The following is a 19,845-nucleotide window of genomic DNA, read 5'->3' on the forward strand; positions in this document are numbered from 1 at the left end:
GATTATTTATACGTGTGAAGAACTTCATGTTGGCTCTAAATCACCAATTTTGAGACTGATAGAAGCATGGAAAAGAAGTGAAACTTGGTGTAAAGTAAGAATATTAGTTTTAATTGTTTTTAAAGATCGTGATGTTGCATGAATTTTATATTTTCCCCCCATTAAATCCCACCTTTTTTGGCTTTGTCACTCGGAATATCAGATAGAGTTTACGGTCTCGAAATTTGGGTAGGTGGAGCGTAGTGTAGCGGTAGTGAAGTGGAGTGGAGCCTGCACAAACTTCGCTCGAGGTAGTGTGAGTGATACACTATACTGCCTTGGCCTTAATTGGGCCTTACGGCTGTGAATATTGTTACTGTTAGTGACCGGCCAAGTAGTCTAGATCTAGACCTAGGCTAAACTTAAAATCTAGGAGATGGGTCTAGATCTAAATGTAAAAGATCTAAAAATAAAAGCTAATGTAAGTACAGGAACCATAGCCTTTACACAGAATGTGGAAATTGATTAACTGCTAATTAATGCAAATATATTAAAATCACCAAACAATGCTTTTTTTTTAATGTAGGTCTAAGTCCAACTTGACTCTAAATCTGGTAGAGCTAAGTACAGGGATCATAATTTGTGCATAGAATTTGGAAATTCATTAATTTGGCTAATTTATGCAAATTGTACTATAAGTAGGCCTACACAGTTTTCCTTTATTGTGCCTTGAACTTTTAGCAGGTGACACGTGTGTTCTGTTAACACTCCATTAAGCGTTTAACCGCCGACCGTGCCTGCAGGCACGCTTCCGTGAAATGGAAGCATGTCTTCATGTGACACATTATAAACAGAGTAAAAAACACCTAATATCTTAGAAATTGGTATCAATAGAAAGTATCTAGAGTAAATTCCTGTTATTTTGATATGTAATTTGATGATTTTTATAAAGTATTTGTTTATCTTTTATGTTAACTAAAAACCAGTAAAATTTTGGATCAAAATGACGTAATAATGTACACAAAACGCATACAGATAGGCAGGTCCAGTATAAATGCAATTTAGTATTTATGTTGAGTGTGTTACCATAGCAACGATTATTGACATAATAAAAACAAGAATTCCAATGATAAGAGTAATTCGTATTATTACTTATTTGTTGATTTACAGGATGTCTAATTAAAAAGAAACAAAAAAAAAGCAACTGGCCGACCCCGCCCGCCGCCCCTAAAATATGATTTTTCCAATTTTGGGGCCCTTTTTTTGCGTGCCGATATTATCTTCATAACTCCAGTTAGGATCAATGGTATTTTGTGATTTTGGTGTCTACATAAAGCTGATAATAAGGCCAATCTTATTAGTAGAAAATTTTACAAATTTACATCTTTATCACTAAATTGCATATTCTTTTAAAAATACAAAAAAATTAAACATTATTATCTGTTTATTTGGTTACCATAGCAACACACTGAATGAGTTTTCCTTCCAAGAAGATTCTGCTAGGATCGAAGGCTCAGGCCCCTTTTTGACTCAGGTTATTTATTTATTTTTACGAAGAATGCATGATTTTGCCTTTTGAAGTACTGGATCTCATGATATCATGTGACTACTTATGTTTTATACTTTCGTCATGACAGGAGCATTTCTTCTCAGAAAATGAAGGATTCATTGAGTACAGTTTCAAGAATATGAGGCCGAATGGCAAACAGGGTAAGAAGAGGAAGCATGCCAAATCAGATGATCACAAACAAGAAGATGTGATAGTGGATGAGGAATTACTTCAAGGTGAAGAATTACAAGAAAAGGTGTGAGAAATGTAAATCTTGTTACAGTGTTGATTCCTGCAAAATAATATGTGAAATAAGATGGGTGGCTGACTGAAAGACTTGTCTGAGTTTAAATAAACTGATTAGAAAAGATAATTCAAGATATTCTTAAAGCACAAATATAATTTTGGTAAGGAAAAAGTAGAAAAATAAAACTTGCTCTATATTTGAAAAGACATTATCAAAAGTATTTTCGAACAGCTTTCACGCTTTGAACCGAAGTCAGATTAATGATTTTACAATAATTACACCTTGCAAACTGTACATGTAGTTATTATATGTATAGATTTGTTCGAAAGCCCTCCGAACAATTAAAAAAATAAGTCAAATAAATTATTAAAAAGTAAAAAAAGAGATTCAAAGCAAATTATTATTGGTCAATGACTTGCCTTGATAATCATCATTCTTTCATTCTCAAGTTTGTTTCATCAATCTGAGTGACAATGCACATTTGGAATGCTCTAATAGGTGATTTCATACCGTTAACATTTAACAAAATTATATTGACAAATGTTGTGAAATCTATTTCTCATGTCGATATTGGCATGGTTTCTGTCATTTTGATGATGTCGATGGCATCCCTAGTACGCATGCACATCTGTGTAATGTATGAAATGCAGAATAGCTCAAAATACGAGATCAAGGGGGCACCAAATTAAAGGCACGTTTAGAAGTAATACAAAGAGTATGTCCAAGGCAATAAAAGTGCCTTACATGTACATGCAGGTTATTTTGATGGTTGAAATAATACGGTAACTTCTGTCTTTCAGGTTAACTGAGTTCCCACTGCAGCAAATAAGGGGAAAATTATCAAATTTTTCAAAGACACTGCTGCTTATCGTCAAATGATGCTAAAGAAGAGGACAGACATGACCATTACAGACTTCATCACCACCTTTCCAAGGATACAAGAGATGCCAGAACTTGTAAGTTAACCCAAGCTTTCATGACGACTTATTTAGAGGCCTATTTGATCACCTTTTCTTCTGCTAATTGGCAACACTTGTATATTTACTTTAATGCTTAACGTGTTAAACAAAACATTTGCTTACAATATATTCATTAAGACTTAAATATGTTTAAAATTGTTATGATTGCCAATTGTACTGAAAGAACACATATTCTCACTCTGTCTGATTGTTGTCAGTTTAAGGATTTTGATGCTCAGTTCCCTTATTTTTGGCCCATCTGAGCCAAAGGCTCAAGTGAGCTATTGTGACCGCTTTTTGTCCGTTGTGCCTACACTTTTTACATTTTAATCTTCTCAAGAACCCCTGGGCGGATGTCGAGCAAACTTGGTGAGGATCATCTTTAGGGGGTTTATTCATATGGAGCATGTGCCCCCCCCCCCCCCAATTGGAGAAAGTGGGTAAACTTTAAAAATCTTCTCCAGACCCAAAAGCAGTACAGTCATGATCTGTTGAATGTAGATACCTTTATAAATGGAGAATATAAGTTGTTCATGTCAAGACCTAGGATGGTCACCTTGGGCTCCTAAAGGGGATGAAAGATTGGAAAAAGGGTCAATTTGGGAAATCATATTTTCATATTGAATTTCTTTAGAACCAGATATCAGATTTCAACCAAACATGTAGATCGTCCTTACCACACTAAAGTTGTTCGTATATGGCATGTGGCAACGTGCCAGGGGTGGTGGTGGGGGGGGGGGGGGGTCGATTAATTCTTCAGGTACCCAAAAGCTCTACAAACAAGATATGTTGTATATATACCTTTATGGAAGAATAAGTTTTTCATGACAATATCTAGGCAAGCTACTTGGGCCCCTGTAGGTGTAAAAGAAAATAAATGGGGGGGGGGGGGTCGGGTAAATCAGATTGTTATCATCTTCAAAACCAAACGTGATGAGGATCATCCATAGGGGTAGGGGACTTAAAGTTATTCATGTGGAGCAGGGTAATATTTACTAGATAGCGTTAAAGATAAAGAATATATTTTGTAATTTTAATGTAAATGACAAAATGCATGCACTTTTCTCACCAAGAGAGGAAATTGTACTAGGCTTTCCCGTTAATGTTACAGTTTTTCCCATTTTCTCCAGGTGTAAATAGGGGTTTTATTCCAATCATATTTAGGGTAGATCCAAAGTTTCTCAAATCATGCATGTTAAAGGAGAATTAAACCCTTGTAGCAAGTTAGCTTGTGTGAAAGTAGAAAAATCAAAGAATGAAATCAACGAAAGTTTGAGTAAGATTGGGCAAGTAATAAAGTTATGAGCATTTGAATGTCAAGATCACTAATGCTAAGGAGACATTGCCATTGGCAATGCGACCAATATCTGTGATGTCACAGACGTACAACTCTCCCCTTTGGACACTGAAAATATACCCCAAAATATCTCATTTTGCTCATTCTTATGATATGACAAACAAATCATCCATGATATAATGCTGTGAAACCTCTGTACTTGTCCTCTCATAAAAGAACACCTCATCTTGCAATAGACTCTATAAAAGAGAGAATTTAAGTGAAATAAGTATTAAAGTAATGGGGGAGTTCTAAGTCTGTGACATCACAGATCTCGGTCGCATTGCCAATGGGAGGATCTACATGGCATTAGTGATCTCAATATTCAGATACTCATAACTTTCTAATTATTCATTCAATCTGGCTCAAACTTTCAACTATACGTTTCTTTGATTTTTCACTTTGATATGAATTCAACTGGTTTCTAGGGTTTCTTTCTCCTTTAATTATCCTTATGTGGGTTATGTCCATGTTTCATGAACTAGGCAAAATGTACACATTGAATCATGGACCCAATGTTCTACTATTACAAGCATGAAAGTTAGGTTTACAAAAATGTACTTATTCCTGTTTGGTTTTACAGATCAACATGGACTTTGAAGCAGAACATGGGCACCTTTCTGACAATTTTATTTCAAAGTGGGAGTCGTTCTACCGAGACCGTATCATAAAATTAGGTTTGAGCGGGTATCCAGCGGTAAAAGAATCAATTCAACAGTTTTGAGGAAGGTGACAACAGTGAGTAAAGTTTTTATTTTTAAGGACTCCAGGCTGAAATTCAAATGATTTGAAAAAGTAGAGTAAAATATAAATCCATTTGGAAGGTATTTGCGGTACAACAATGTAAGAGTTGGAAACGCCACATTCCGAGCTGAACTGCGCAGCTCGTCGTCAGGAGAACAAATGAAGATAAGAGGAAGATACAACAACTTATGTACATGTATGAAGCTAGGTTTAGGCTGAAAAAAAAGAAATTGAAAACAATAGTAAGAATAGAGTTGAGGTGAAAGAAGGAGGATGTGGCAGTGGAAGCACTAGCGTACCTACGGGGGGGGGGGCAGAGGGGGCAGTCTGCCCCCCCTGACGAGCCACAACCCATGCAAAGGACGTATCTCTGCCCCCCCCCCTGACGAACTTGAAGACCTTTATTGCCCCCCTGACAAGATTGAAGACCCTTTTTTTTTTTTTTTTTTGCTTGTCAATTCTTTTTTCTGGTACGAAATCCTTCTTTTGTGATTGAAGACCTTTTTTTTTTTTTTTTTTTTTTTTTTGCTTGTCAAATTTTTTGGCGGACGGTTTTGCCCCCCCTGTGAAAAATCCCAGGTACGCCACTGAGTGGAAGGAAGTAGGTTTGTGCATAGGAAAGAGGGGGAAACATCAAAGGGATTACTTCCATGAATATAAGAACAATGGGAACTGAAGGGGATATAAAAGGTGCATAGAGCATAGAGGAGATCAAAGGTAGCGCCTTGGCATATATTGTTATATAAATGAGTTTAGTACATCAAAGATATACCTTCAAGTCTTATAGAGTAAAATATAACAAGCGTAACACTAAAGATGTCATCAAAATCGGATGAAAAAGTAACAAAGTTACTTTTTTTTCGGGGGGGGGGGCATTTTTTTTCTTCAATAAAATGGTTTCATGCATATTCAATGAGCAAGCTGATGATATCACACCTCAACTTTTTATTTTGTATTTTAGTATGTGAAATAATTATTCAAATTTTCTGCTCCAGACATAATAAACTAGGATGACTGACTCCTGATGGAATGTTTATGATCAATGTTGTTACTGAGTTATGTGCATATAAGGGATATATTTTTTATACACATATGATGTGTTGTGCTTGTTAAATTTTACTCTACTTTCCAAATTATCAGATTTTCAGCCTAGATTCCCCCTTTATTTCTGATTAATATTCATTGTCAGTTTGGTTGTGCAAAGAAAATTAGTTTGCTGCTTTATCTAGGTGACAGCAGACAAAACATATTAAAAGTTATCCGTTTTCAAATACATAAGTGGCACTCTCCATGATTATTAAAAAGATGTTCAGAGATCTAATGATCCAAACAACAGTTGTCTCCAAACTTTTTTGTCTTGCCTGAACAAAGTTTGGCAGAGACCTTGTAATCTCTCTCTCTCTCTCTATCACACATGAAATTGTGATGAATGGATGGTACAATATATGCATTGCATTACAATGAGGAGATGGTGCAATGTACATGTATGTACATCATTGCATCAAAGTGAGCAGATAAGAAATAATCTTACCTACTATCATTACATGACAATAAGGGAGTGTGCCAAAGTTAATTAAACATATTAAATTATAATATAATATTTATCTTTTACAGGAGACCTGTGTGGTTTAACTGCACTGTTGCTGATGTTACATAAGCCACTGACAAAGACCAAGAACCCCACCTCGAGTTCAAGAGCATCGAGTTTGGAGCACTTCATCCAGTACAGACCTGTAAGTAGTCAATTAGTGAATATGCAAATTTTGGGTTCCCTACCAGACATCAATTTATCCTTAAATTCCTGTCCCACAATGCTTCTCTTTTGGTGTGTATTTCTTCCTATTTTCACAATTTTTTTCCCTCTCTTTTTTGTTCTGTCTGTCCCTCTTCATTGGGTTTTTCTCCACCCGGCCCAATTAGTCTATGTTAGTTTTTTTCTTTTGTTTTCGGGCTTTGTGCCACCTCTTTATGAATCTTCCTCTACATTGGTTAATGCCTCTCCCCTTGACTTTTCACTATGAAAACTTTTTCTATTTTTCTGTGTATCCTATGTATTAAGAATTGTGAATGATCATTAAAAAAAATTAATTGTAGTATTTATTTATCCAACAACAATATCAACTTCATGTATAATAACAAATGCAAAAATATGAACAAAGAAAAATTATAATATGATTACAAATTGCAAAGCCAGAACTTGAAAGAGGCCATAGAAATATAATGCAGTGGTGTATGTCATTCTGAAGATGCATACCAATATCTTATGTAATGCAAATTCCAGCTGTGCAGGCATGTATATATACATGCAGTCATTAATCTCTCCTTCACTGGCAAAACCTCATTGTTGGCTTATAAATATTGTTGGCTGTTTATGGATCATGGCAGCCTCCCAATGCTTCATTCATGGGGTTGTTTCAAATATACTACAGGTTTACATCATGTAATTTTTTCCTCCCTGTTTGAATACGAGAGTAATTAATTAGGTTCTACATTTGTTTGAATATGATATTGTTGGGGCCTATGCTTTTAAAATTTGTAGCTCATGTTGTCAATGCTCAACTATCACTTCTTTCTGCTTCTTTGCCAGATTGGGACAGATGTTCAAGCGGCAGCAGCTGGGAAGTCTGCTGAGTTTCGGCAGCCCTATATTCTAGCCCTTGGACACAGACGCAAGCCACTACAATCTTGCGGATCGAACTACTTCTTCAGTTTTCAACCAATATTCATGAAATTTGGCACATACATTGGTCTGTTGTGAGGATGTGCAGACACATTTTTCACAAAAGTAACTAGAAAACAAGGTGATATCTAGTTTGATATTACATTGCTGAGAGTGATTTATTATTCGTGAGTCATAAGCTAAAGAATCTAGCAGAATTTACAGGGTCTTGCATTAAGACATAGAGACAAATTTAACCCTAAATAGACTGGGGAGGGGGAGGGTGAAAGGCCCCCCCCCTTGAAAAAAATTTTTTGCCATAAATCTGTCGATAAATCTCATGCAACTTTTGAGACCAAATTTGGGACGCCTGGGTATGCAGTCCGAAATTATGCATAATTATGTAAGTGCATGTCAGTCCCAAAATTGCTCAAAATGCAAATTCTGTTTGTAGCCAAAATTCATACCGTTCTCTTTACTTTTACTGATTAAAATCAATTAATTTCATGTTGTTTAAGATCATAAAATTATTGTCGACGATTTCCATCCAAAAAAAATCGAAAACAAAGAAATACATATGAAATTTCAAAAACAATTAAATACTTAAAACACTTTGATACTGATTATTTTTTTATGTGCATTTGGTCAGAATCTCACAGGGAGTCTCTAAAAAGATTAGCGGTACAAGGGCCTTATAATTTAAAACAGTCAAATTCTAATTTCATGCATAAATTAGGATAATTAATAACAAATTAATTTGAATAATTTTGGAACAATCAAATAGTATACAGTTTTGTAGATTAAGTCATGGGTGACGTGCATGACTATTTTCGTTTTTCGATTGCGCGATCAACAAAGCTGAGATGGGGGGGGGGGGCCTTTAGGGCATTTAACCCCCCCCCCCAGTCTTTCCATCCTCCAAAATACTCCAGTCTGATTAAGGTTAAACTTTCATTTTCATATTTATTTTGCTCTTTTTGTCTCACCTGAACAAAGTTCAGCAGAGACTTAATCACGCTCTCTGTTGGTCTGTTATTCTGTTACAACAATCTGAAAGTTTTTGTTTAACTTGCTCTCATTTCTTTATTTCTGCAATTTAAGAATTTGAGTACACATGACTATAATTAATTATGCCATGAAGTTATTTACTGTGACACTGATTAGCGCTGAAACACAACTTGCATTGTAAACTCTTTCAATATTATACATTGCCTGGTCACTTATCCCTTCCTTATTATATAGGATCGAACTTAATTCTTCCTTAGTTTTGAACAAATACTCGTGAAATTTGGCACATACATTGGTCTTGGTATGAGGATGTGCAAGACAAATTTTTCACATGTTTCGGAAACTGTTGCCATGGTAACGGCATATATAATGTCAGAAAATTTGGTAAAAATCTTGCGGATCAAACTACTTCCTCAGTTTTCAACTAATTTGGCACAAACATTTGTCTTGGTGTGAGGATGTGCAAGACACATTTTTCAAGTGTCGAAAATCGTGTTGTCATGGTAACAGCATGTTATTGATGGGGCGGGGGTATTAATCACCTTCGGTGATATTTCTAGTTCACCTTATAATTGTACAGAATATTTAATGTTTCTACTTTCATTATATTGATTGTACAATGGTCTTCATAATCACATTACACTCTGATGTGTATTGTTGCAACGTAAATAATTCTTTGAAAGCATTGAATTTTTAATGTTAATTGAAATGTGTATTGTTGCAATGTAAATAATGCTTTGAAAGCATTGAATTTTGAATGTTAACTGATGAAATGTTATGAAAATAAAGCTGTAAAAGCACCCATTTCTTAATTTCATATTGTGTACTGTTTTTTAGATTGTGAAAGTGTTAATCTAGAAAGGGATTTATAGTTAATTCATAACTGATTAGTTTTTAATCTAATTTGATTATGATTGATGTAATCTTCCTGAAGATTAAAAATGAGTAATCCAAGAAAAGTTTACTTTTTAATCTGAAGGGATTTGTCCCTCAGGACAATCTGAGCTGGATTAAAAAATTAATCTATTTGATTACAATTATAATCGGTCGAATTTAGAGAGTACAACATCGTGCTATATAAGCTTGCTAAATTTTATGCAAATAAGCTACTGGGGCTTTAATTTGCCCAAGACTCAACGCAGTAGGGGCTCTTCATCTATAACATTCAAATGGCTCCATCACGCCCTCGTAAAGACTCTTCCTACATTAAGCTTTACGTTTAATCGGGGGGGGGGGGGGGTCTTGCATGGTTCCACACCCAAGAGGAAATAAGAGAAATTATAGGAGACAACGTATAATGAAATGAATGGACACAATGAAATGCGTTATTTGCTGAATATAATGCCTGGAAAAATCTATCACATAATCAGAATTTAATTTCAATAGGCTTTTTTTCCAGCTCACTTTGTTGGCTGGCGACTTTTTACAAATTTTCCTACATTGATATGTTTTGCACCCTCAAAATATTTGGTTCTACTGGGTTGAATAAATGTGTTGTGTAAACGCTATATTCTGTATATACCCGAGATTTCATTAAAAATAGCGGCAATCTGCGGGATTTAAATGGCTTTGATATAAAAAAGTTCCGGGGGCTCCATCCCGGACCCCAACCGCATAGCACTGCCGTATATGAATATAAAAGGGTTGGGCCATGGTCCCCAAAAGTTCTACAACCAAGAAAAAAAGGAGGAAAGAAAAAGCAAAGGGAAAGTGTAGGATATGATTTTATTTACTGAATAAAATGTCCAAAAATATTTCAAAGTTAGATTCTCATATATATATATATATTAAGCAGCTTTTTTGCATAGTCGCCATACTGCGCCCCTTTTTCTTTTACCCTATCACGCTACTGCCGCAAATAATCCTGTTCACAGTGGCGTACAGACCACAAAAAATGAATGGAAAGAGAGAAGAGTAAAACATATTATTCTCTGGATATCATACCAAAATCTATAACAAACTTGTATTTTTGTAGAAAAAATGTCAAAATTTTTGCTCGCTCGCAACTTTTTTTTTTAAAAGATAAATTCGGCCCGATACGCAATATCTGGCGCTCTATAAATAGTCGCCTTATTACACCATTACTCCTGTTCATACCATGATATGACCGGGAAATTTTTGGCTCTGGCCACCGACCCCTGTTACGCCGCTGAACGTAATGATAGTCTTTTAAACATGTTTAATCGTATAGAAGGTTTAGCATTTTCTCAATAAACTAATTCCAGTTCTGCCGTTATGTACATTTTAACCAAAATAAAGCCCGAAAGTGATTTGTGTCGTACACGGTTAGCCATCACTGACTAATATATAGCTTTAAACATTTCCTATCATTTTCTTTTGGCCCGGGGAAGCACTCAAATTATTTTTGATGGGGGTGTGCCTCAAGAAACTCTGAAATGGGGGTCTATAAAGAACTGCGCAATTTTATGATCACAGAAATACGATCTTATGTACATGATGTATGATGTGTTATAGCGCCACCTTGTGACGCTTGCCGGCTTGTTCATTGCCAAAATATTATTTCTCGCCCCTTTTCGGCGCCGTGTTGTAATGCTAGGTTCACACCACTAGCGTACCTACGGGGGGGGGGGGGGGGGTCAGAGGGGCAGTCTGCCCCCCCCTGACGAGCCACCACCAATGCAAAGCCACTACCCATGCATGTATCCATGCCCCCCCCCCCTGACGAGCTTGAAATACTTTTTTGCCCCCTGACGAAAATCCTGGAAAATCCTAGGTACGCCACTGGTTCACCCCAACGGAGAATGCCGCGCTTAATTAAATCGGCGATCAATTTGACGTCATTTGTTTACTTAAAAAAAAAATCTCACGATCTCCTCAGATATGTTATGCTCTGATAAGCTCTGATACGAAGTTCGTTCCCTCTTTGGGCGACAAATTATTTCCCGAATCGCTACGGCTTCTGACGCTTTGATGCCGATTGATCAGGATTTGATTACACACGCAGAATTGTTTTATACAAGTAGTATACAACCACTGGTTCCCGGGGGGGCCACTTACATTGACGAGTGGATACCATGCGCGACCAAAAAAACACGTAAAAAGGATGTCTTTTTCAAGATAGGGCACGTTACGTACGTAACGTGATAAGGGTGTCAAAAACACAAAAATAATGAAAAAAGGGTATCTATTTCGCTAGGAAAGCTACGTGTTTAGGGTCAAATTTGCGGGAATGATAAAACAAAATTAAAATGTTTTATAAAGGATGTCCTTTTTGCCCCAACGCTACGTGTTTAGAGTCCGATTTGCGCGAGGTGTGGAAGCCGGGGCCATACTTAACCAAATGGTGTGTAAACTGTAAAGGTAAAACCGGACGACCGACGGACCCGTGACATAACAATAAAATATCGCTGTACTTGTTTAGGGGTTCATTTCAGGGAATACTTGCCAAGAGTATCGTTTTGTTTCCAATACTTGTTAAGGGTAGGGTTTCAGACGCCAATACTTGTTAAGGGGTGCATTTTCAGAATATGGAAAATACGTGTTTAGGGTGCTTTTCGAGACCCCTTGGTCGCGCATGGTATCCACTCGTCAATGGAAGTGGCCCCCCCGGGCACTGGTTACCCCGTGCCTCAGCTAATAATTGGTTAAACTTAACCAACTGCAAGTTGTCTAAAGTTTATACAGAAATTGCTTAAATGTTTTAATCAATAATAAGATAAAGGTGTTATACAATTGTGTTGCTTAAACTTTTAACTTTAGGAGTTGGTTAAAGGAGTTGCATAAATATTAGGCCATTATTGGTTAATTTGATTATTTTAACACATGCACACTCATTGCTTAAATTTTTAATATTGTTGTTTAAAGAGGTTGTTACTATTCTCCGAACCTGGTGACTTGATGTCCTGCATGATTGGGCAGTTTATAGGTGAGTAGTTTACCGTAAATTTGAGCGTAGTGTTCACCATAGTATCGGGCTGGAGCTCCCCTGGGTACCCCGAAGGCTACTCGGTGCGGCAGTTTAACGTCACGTTAACCTCGCTCGTGGACGCCAGCCCATGCCAGAGCCATAACGCAAATATTATCGTCAATTAACTTTCAGAAAATAAAATCACCAAAATTACAGTATTTTGTTCTTGATATTACGGTGAACACTACGCTCAAATATACGGTAAACTACTCACCTTTAAACTGCCCAATCAGGACATCAAGTCCCCAGGTTCGGAGAAGTTCCTCTACCGGGCACGCCATTTTCTTCTGATTGCCAATTTCTAATCGCGATTATCGACGATATAGATCGATAGAAAAAGTGACGTCAGAAGCCTTTGCGCGCGGCACGAAACAGCGCGAAACCGCAATCATGACTCATTTTTATGCAATGTTGAATACTTTCATAATTCTTTGGCGCCAAAATATTAGTCACGTGACTCGTTTTCTTCTTCTTTATAAGTACAGGCCACCGTCTGGCGTATTGTCGTTTCATTTTATTTTCATTTTATTTTATTTAATACATTTTATTCAATGTTGAATAATTTTTAGCTTTTATCAATATATCGTTCGATTTTTTTCTATTCAACGCAAAGTTATAAAGCAACTATAAAAGCAACTATATGCTTTTTATACAACTTTCGCAATTTTTATACAATTCTATTTTAACTTATGCAATTTTATACCGCGTTTTGTGTGTGTACGCTTTAAATCACGCTTTGATTTGCTTTATTACTCTTTGATAAGCTTTGATGCGCTTATCACGCTTTAAATAACGCTCTGATACGATTATCAAGCTCTCTTGTGCATTGATAGGCTCCGTTAAGCTCTGTTACGCAATTACAAAATTCTGATTGCATCCCGCCTCTGATCCAGATATATATAAATTAAAGATGCAGCAGATACACGAAATCATTGTACCAGAGTATGAACCATCTTATGATGTAGATATGACCATTGTCTCCCTCAGTGGCGTACCTAGGATTTTCCACAGGGGGGGGGGGGCAAAATAGGTCTTCTATCACAAATAGAGGATTTCGTACCAGAAAAAAAATTGATAAGCAAAAAAAAAAAGCTCTTCAAGCTCGTCAGGGGGGGGAGGGGGCAGACTGCCCCCCTGCCCCCCCCCCGTAGGTACGCTAGTGGTCTCCCTGCTATATAACTACATCCTAGCCCTTGAGGCAGAGGAGAGAGAGGAAGAACAGCAAAGACAAGAGGAGATTGAACTACCAGCAGGAGGGAGAAGACCATTCATCAGGTGCTGCTGGACCAGGCCATGGCTCACTGAAGAAAGAAGACAGCAGTATGGCCATTACACTATCCTCTTGGACACACAACTGAGGTTAGAGAATCAGGGTACTAATGGATAATTCGTTTTTCATTCCCGATCATCGCAGAGCAAAAACGGAAATCAACCTCATGGTTCGGTCTTTGAAAACACAAAAACGAAATCACAACGAGAAAAACCTGTTGTGATTTCGTTTTTGGAGATCAAAAACAGAAGAATGAAATCAGAAATACTTTTGGGCTCTTCGGGGGGGGGGGGGGGGCTCTTTCTGATTTCTCATTCTATACTTGTGTTTGTTATATATCAAAAACAAAATCAGAACACGCTTTCCGCTCCGTGATTCTGTTTGGAAAAACGCAGACAGCACTAGCGTACCTAGGATCTTCCAGGATTTTCGTCAGGGGGGGGGGGGGGGGAGGGGCAAACAAGGTATTTCAAGCTCGTCGGGGGGGGGGGGGCAGGGATACGTCCTTTCCATGGGTGGTAGCTCGTCAAGGGGGGCAGACTTTCTTTTCGGACCTTTACAGAGCAGGAAGTGGAAAGCGAGTTTCCGATTTCGTTTTCGCTGTCTGCGTTTTTCCAAACAGAATCACGGAGCGGAAAGCGTGTTCTGATTTTGTTTTTGATATATAACAAACACAAGTATAGAATGAGAAATCAGAAAGAGCCCCCCCCCCCCCCCCGAAGAGCCCAAAAGTATTTCTGATTTCATTCTTCTGTTTTTGATCTCCAAAAACGAAATCACAACAGGTTTTTCTCGTTGTGATTTCGTTTTTGTGTTTTCAAAGACCGAACCATGAGGTTGATTTCCGTTTTTGCTCTGCGATGATCGGGAATGAAAAACGAATTATCCATTAGTACCCTGATTTTAGAGGACCCTGTTCTTTTCGGACCTTCACAGAGCAGGAAGTGGAAAGCGAGTTTCCGATTTCGTTTTCGCTCTCTGCGTTTTTCCAAACAGAATCACGGAGCGGAAAGCGTGTTCTGATTTTGTTTTTGATAAATAACAAACACAAGTATAGAATGAGAAATCAGAAAGAGCCCAAAAGTATTTCTGATTTCATTCTTCTGTTTTTGATCTCCAAAAACGAAATCACAACAGGTTTTTCTCGTTGTGATTTCGTTTTTGTGTTTTCAAAGACCGAACCATGAGGTTGATTTCAGTTTTCGCTCTGCGATGATCGGGAATGAAAAACGAATTATCCATAAGTACCCTGATTCTGTTGCCTTCACGAACTTCACTAGAGTGACCCCTGAAGTGTTCGATGAGATCCGCTTGCGAGAGTGGCACCAGTCATCCAGAAGCAAGAGACTAACTACAGGCACCCTTTGTCAGCTGGCCTCAAACTTGCAGTCACAATCTGGCCACTGGGGACAACTAGAGATCATGTGGTATCTCAACCATATCAGAGTTGATTCCAGGAGTGTGCAGGGCCATTGTAGAGGCGTATAAAGATGAGGTCTTCAACATACCTACCATCCCTGAAGCATGGAGCACCCTTGTCCAGCAGTTTGAACAGAGATGGAATATCTCCCATGCAATTGGTGCCTTGGATGGAAAGCACATAGCCATTAAGAATCCAGCAAACACAGGCAGTCTCTACCACAACTACGAGGGGTTCTTCTCTATACCACTGCTGGCATTCGTAGATGCAGAATACAAGTTCATCTGGATTGAGCTGGGAGGTAAAGGACACATGTCTGACTCCCAGATATTCACAGACTCTGAGCTCTTCGAATGCCTAGAAGATGGGTCCATAGGGCTGCCCCCACCATACCCTCTCCCTGGAGAAAATCAGCACGATATTCCCTACTTCTTCCTGGGTGACGATGCTTTTGCCCTGAAGAGCTACAATCATGATGAAGCCATACAGTAGAAAAGGGATGACAGATGAACAGAGGATTTGCAACTACAGGATCTCAAGGGAGAGAAGAGTGGTGGAGAACATAGGCGGATCCAGCTTTTTGCGAAGGGGGGGGGGGGGCGCACTGCCGAGCGGCGCACAAACTTTTGCACTTCACCGGCGCCATAAAAGAAAATGTTGAAAAAGGTGTAATATATATATATATATATATATATATATATATATACATATATATCTTTATGACTCATGAGATAGAGACACATATCTCACCAACAAATTAATGCGAGCGCGAAGCGCGAGCTGAAGTTTTTATAGTATACTGACCTGAAAAAAGGTGCCTGTTTAGGACTGTTTGTAGTAACTCATGACTGCATGAGGAGGATACATATCTCACTACACAGCACTACACAGATAATGCGAGTGCCAAGGGCGAGCTAAAATTTCTTTATATTCTGACCAGAAAGGTTTATATTCTAAGCATTTTGGTACCAATGATTAAGATGGGTATCTAAAAAACAATAGATGCGAGGGCGAAGCGCAAGCTTAAAATTTTGATATTTCGATCTGAAAAAAAATGACAGTTTAATGGACGTTTTTAATAGAGAACAAGATTATATCCAACAAAAGATTATTGCAAATCGAAGCGGGAGTTCTTTTGATTAGAACTGAAAACGGGACATTCTATTCACATACTGTATATTTGATCATGAAAAGTATGGGGTTTTGCTACAGAAATGATGCGAGCGCGAAGGGCGAGCTGAAATGTTTTATATTCCAATCTGAAAAGCGGGCAATTTGCACGATTTTAAATAAAGAACGAGTTGTGTAGCTCTATGTCACTTGCTGATTTCTGTGTAACATTACCATCTTGTTTTATTTTTGCACATGCGGAACTATTGGGGGAGGGCAAAACGACATGTTTGCCCCCCTAACCCAATATTTTCATTGGTGGGTTATCGCCCCCTGCCCCCCCCCCCCCAGATTGACGCCAACTGCATATACAATGATACTGCAAGTCATCATTAATTATTTGTAATACATCACCAATCCAGGTTTATATATTATCATTCAATTTTCATGTACATGATGTTTAGACATATACAGAATTATATATTGTGATGCTTTTCACTAAATCTAATGCAATTTGTAATGATGAGTAATTTTTATCTAATTACTTTGATGAAACTGGATATAATGCTTGTGAGCTGAATTCAGAACGAGATCTTTCAAGACAGAGCTTTGGAAAAAGTTCTCCAGTTTTATAGGTATCGTTATCTTTGTTTTAAACTTCTTCCTGAGTGATCAGATGAATAATATTTAACTTAATGGAAGATGAAAATAAATCAAATTTTGTGGCGTAAACATTTAAACGTTAAAACAAAGGTATTGACAAACTGTATTTATACATTGAACATGAAATTTAGTGGTTTAATTAAGGTCTAACGAATATACGTCTGCATGGTTGCGTAATTATACACTCCCGGTATAAGCAACGTTTTGGACTAAAATATCAAATCATCTTCATAAAACACTAAAGTAGCTGTCTTACCCTAAAGGCCATAGAGGTTGCACAATGTGGATGTGTAAAGAAGAAAAGTGACTGACCTTTTTTAAATAAAGCATTGGAAAATAAGATCAAAATTAAAGGATTTGCTCTACACTTTTGTATGATTCTGGGATTTCTTAAAATAACAAATTAAAGATTTCATGACATCTGTGGGCAACTGTCCCGCCCCAGTCCACTCTTTAAGGGCATGCGATAAGCTTTGTTATTCGTTATGACCATTCAACAATAAAATGTATAACCAGCTAGGTGCCGCTGATCATTCTTGACCGGCGCCGATCTAGATTTGGTTGGCAATAGGCCCTTCTTCATTATTCTACCGGCGCCTATTTATTGGAATCAGGGGACGCTGATCATTCTTGACCGGCGCCGATTTAAATTTAGGTGGCGCCGGTTAAGACAAAGGCAGCGCCGATTTGTCTTGACCGGCGCCGATTTAAACAAGTAGTGCTGATTATTTTTACAGACGTCACGTAAGATTCAGGCAGCGGCAATTCATAATCGACTGGCGCCGATTTATAACCAGATGGTGCCGATTATTCTTGTCCGGCGCCGATTTCGATTTAGGTGGCGCTTTTCTTGACTGGCGCCGATTTAAAACCAAATAGCGCTGATTATTCTTGCCCGGCGTCGATTTAGATGTGGAGCTGATTATTCTTGATCTGCGCCGGTTAAGCCTCTGGCAGCGCCGATTTATAACCAGATGGCGCCGATTATTCTTGCCCGGCGCCGATTTAGATTTAAGTGGCGCTGATTATTCTTAATTGGCACCAGTTATATGCAGGCAGCGCACTACTACCGGCGAAGTTGTTGGAAAATGGTAGTTTTCTTTTCTTTCCTTTATTTTTATTTTTCAAGCGGCGCCTTTTCTTTCTTTTACTTTTGTTTTTGTTTTTTTGGAGCGGCGCCGCTCAAATATTAGGGGGGGGGGCGCCCCCTGCGCCACCCCCTGGATCCGCCGATGGAGAATGCCTTTGGCATCATGGCCAAAAGGTTACGGTGCCTGTTGGGAACACTTGAACATATTAAGGTAGATAAGGAGACTGCTGTGGTGCTCCACAACCTGCTGAGGAAGAGGGTGGTGCTGGCAGCCTATGCGATGGACCACGAAGATGAAGAGCACAACTTCGCACCACGGGCCTAGAGAGATGGCCCTCACTGGGAAGATGTTCCACAACCACCTGCAAGGGGGAACCTCACCACTGTGGATGCCAGACATCAGAGAGATCATCTCAGAGAATACTTCGTCTCTCCAATGGGTGCTGTTGACTGGCAACAAAGAGTGGGTGGGGTGGTACTTCCTGATTGAGCTAAAAAAGGAGTGGCTCAGATATCGTCAGAAGCAGATGATGAAGATAAAGATTTTTGTGTCTGGAAATAAGAACATTCTCCCATATGCACACTTTGTTTATTTTTTATATAAGTTTGAAATAATTTTTGTATTTATGTGTACTTGTGAAGATGTTATTATTATTATTGATGTTATTGTTGTTGTTATGTATTTCATCTGCTTGTAAAAATATAAATACAGACTTTATTGACTTTTTACCCATGAAAAATCAGATAATACTATTATTGTAAATCAGGAGTGAAAATTTAAAGGAATCAAGTTGCAGAAATTGAAATTTAGATATGTGCGCTAAAAGATCTTTAAAATACGCATTTTTTGGTTGAATTGATTATTACAAATTATTACAAATTGATTTTCTTACTAATTAAAAAAAATAGTAAGAACATCGATTTTATATGTGAGATATTATAACCCTTATTGTAACAGAAAAAAAGTTCGACAGTTCCTATTATTATTTTGATTGGTACACATAAAACTTACAGATAACTGCCAAATGCTTTTAGATGGATTTGTCTTACACATATTCTCAAAGAATCTCTGTCACCATATGACAAAATAAATAGTGACTGTTTAAACCTTGGTAACGTTTATTACGCATATGAGTCAGGGTTGTTGCATATATTAAACTAAAAAGAAGATGAACTTGTGAGAGAGCGTACAAAGTGGGGTCACCGCTTTGAACCAAGCTCTTTTAAACTCTGTTAAGCTTTCCTACGACTTTGTTAAGCTTTGTGACGCTTTGATGAGCTTTAATACGCTATCACCGCTTTACGCAATCCGTGACAGATCACTTCAAATTTTTAAAAAGTTTAAAAAATTTGGCGTTTTTGTCGAATGTCCCGAATTGCTCAAAGCTTTCTCATGGTCTATTACGATCATTACGCTTTAGCTTTGTTACGCTTTGCCGCCGCTTTGCACGCCGCCATCAAAGCGCCGTTGGTGTGAACTAGACAATGTTTCCTCAATAAATGGTAGGCCCTTGAAATGTTATTATTGTGATCGTTGTGTCATCCTTACTGTCACTGATTAAAAGGGTAAAGTACGGGTCTTGTGATCTAAACAAATATACCGGTATGAAAAACAGGTTCTATTTACTGAACGGGATTGCGGCACTGTAATATAGGTACGGTGTATAGCCATGCATGGAGCGGCTACTAGTTATGTAGGGAGTTGCGAAGCCGTATGTACGCGCATCGGCTCTCGCTTGACAATTTTGGCAGCAGTGCGCTGGAGAACTTACGAGATGTCTCGTAATAAATAACGGGGGGATCTTGCGAGCGGGGCTGGGCGGCTAGCTTCTAAACTGAAATGTTGTCATTTTCGGGAGTATCTAGAGAATTGACAGTTAGGT

At 38.1% G+C, this 19,845-nt stretch overlaps 1 long non-coding RNA gene across 1 annotated transcript; it reads left to right on the plus strand.

The window, feature by feature from the left end:
- The first annotated feature begins 1,593 nt into the window (after positions 1-1,593).
- On the plus strand, positions 1,594-9,291 carry LOC135155538 (uncharacterized). Its single transcript, XR_010294689.1, has 5 exons — positions 1,594-1,784; positions 2,576-2,731; positions 4,654-4,808; positions 6,429-6,547; positions 7,402-9,291. It is a non-coding gene; the product is annotated as an uncharacterized LOC135155538 (long non-coding RNA).
- Positions 9,292-19,845: the final 10,554 nt, after the last annotated feature.

The sequence above is a fragment of the Lytechinus pictus genome, chromosome 9, assembly GCF_037042905.1.
Source record: "Lytechinus pictus isolate F3 Inbred chromosome 9, Lp3.0, whole genome shotgun sequence".
Classification (NCBI taxonomy): domain Eukaryota; kingdom Metazoa; phylum Echinodermata; class Echinoidea; order Temnopleuroida; family Toxopneustidae; genus Lytechinus; species Lytechinus pictus.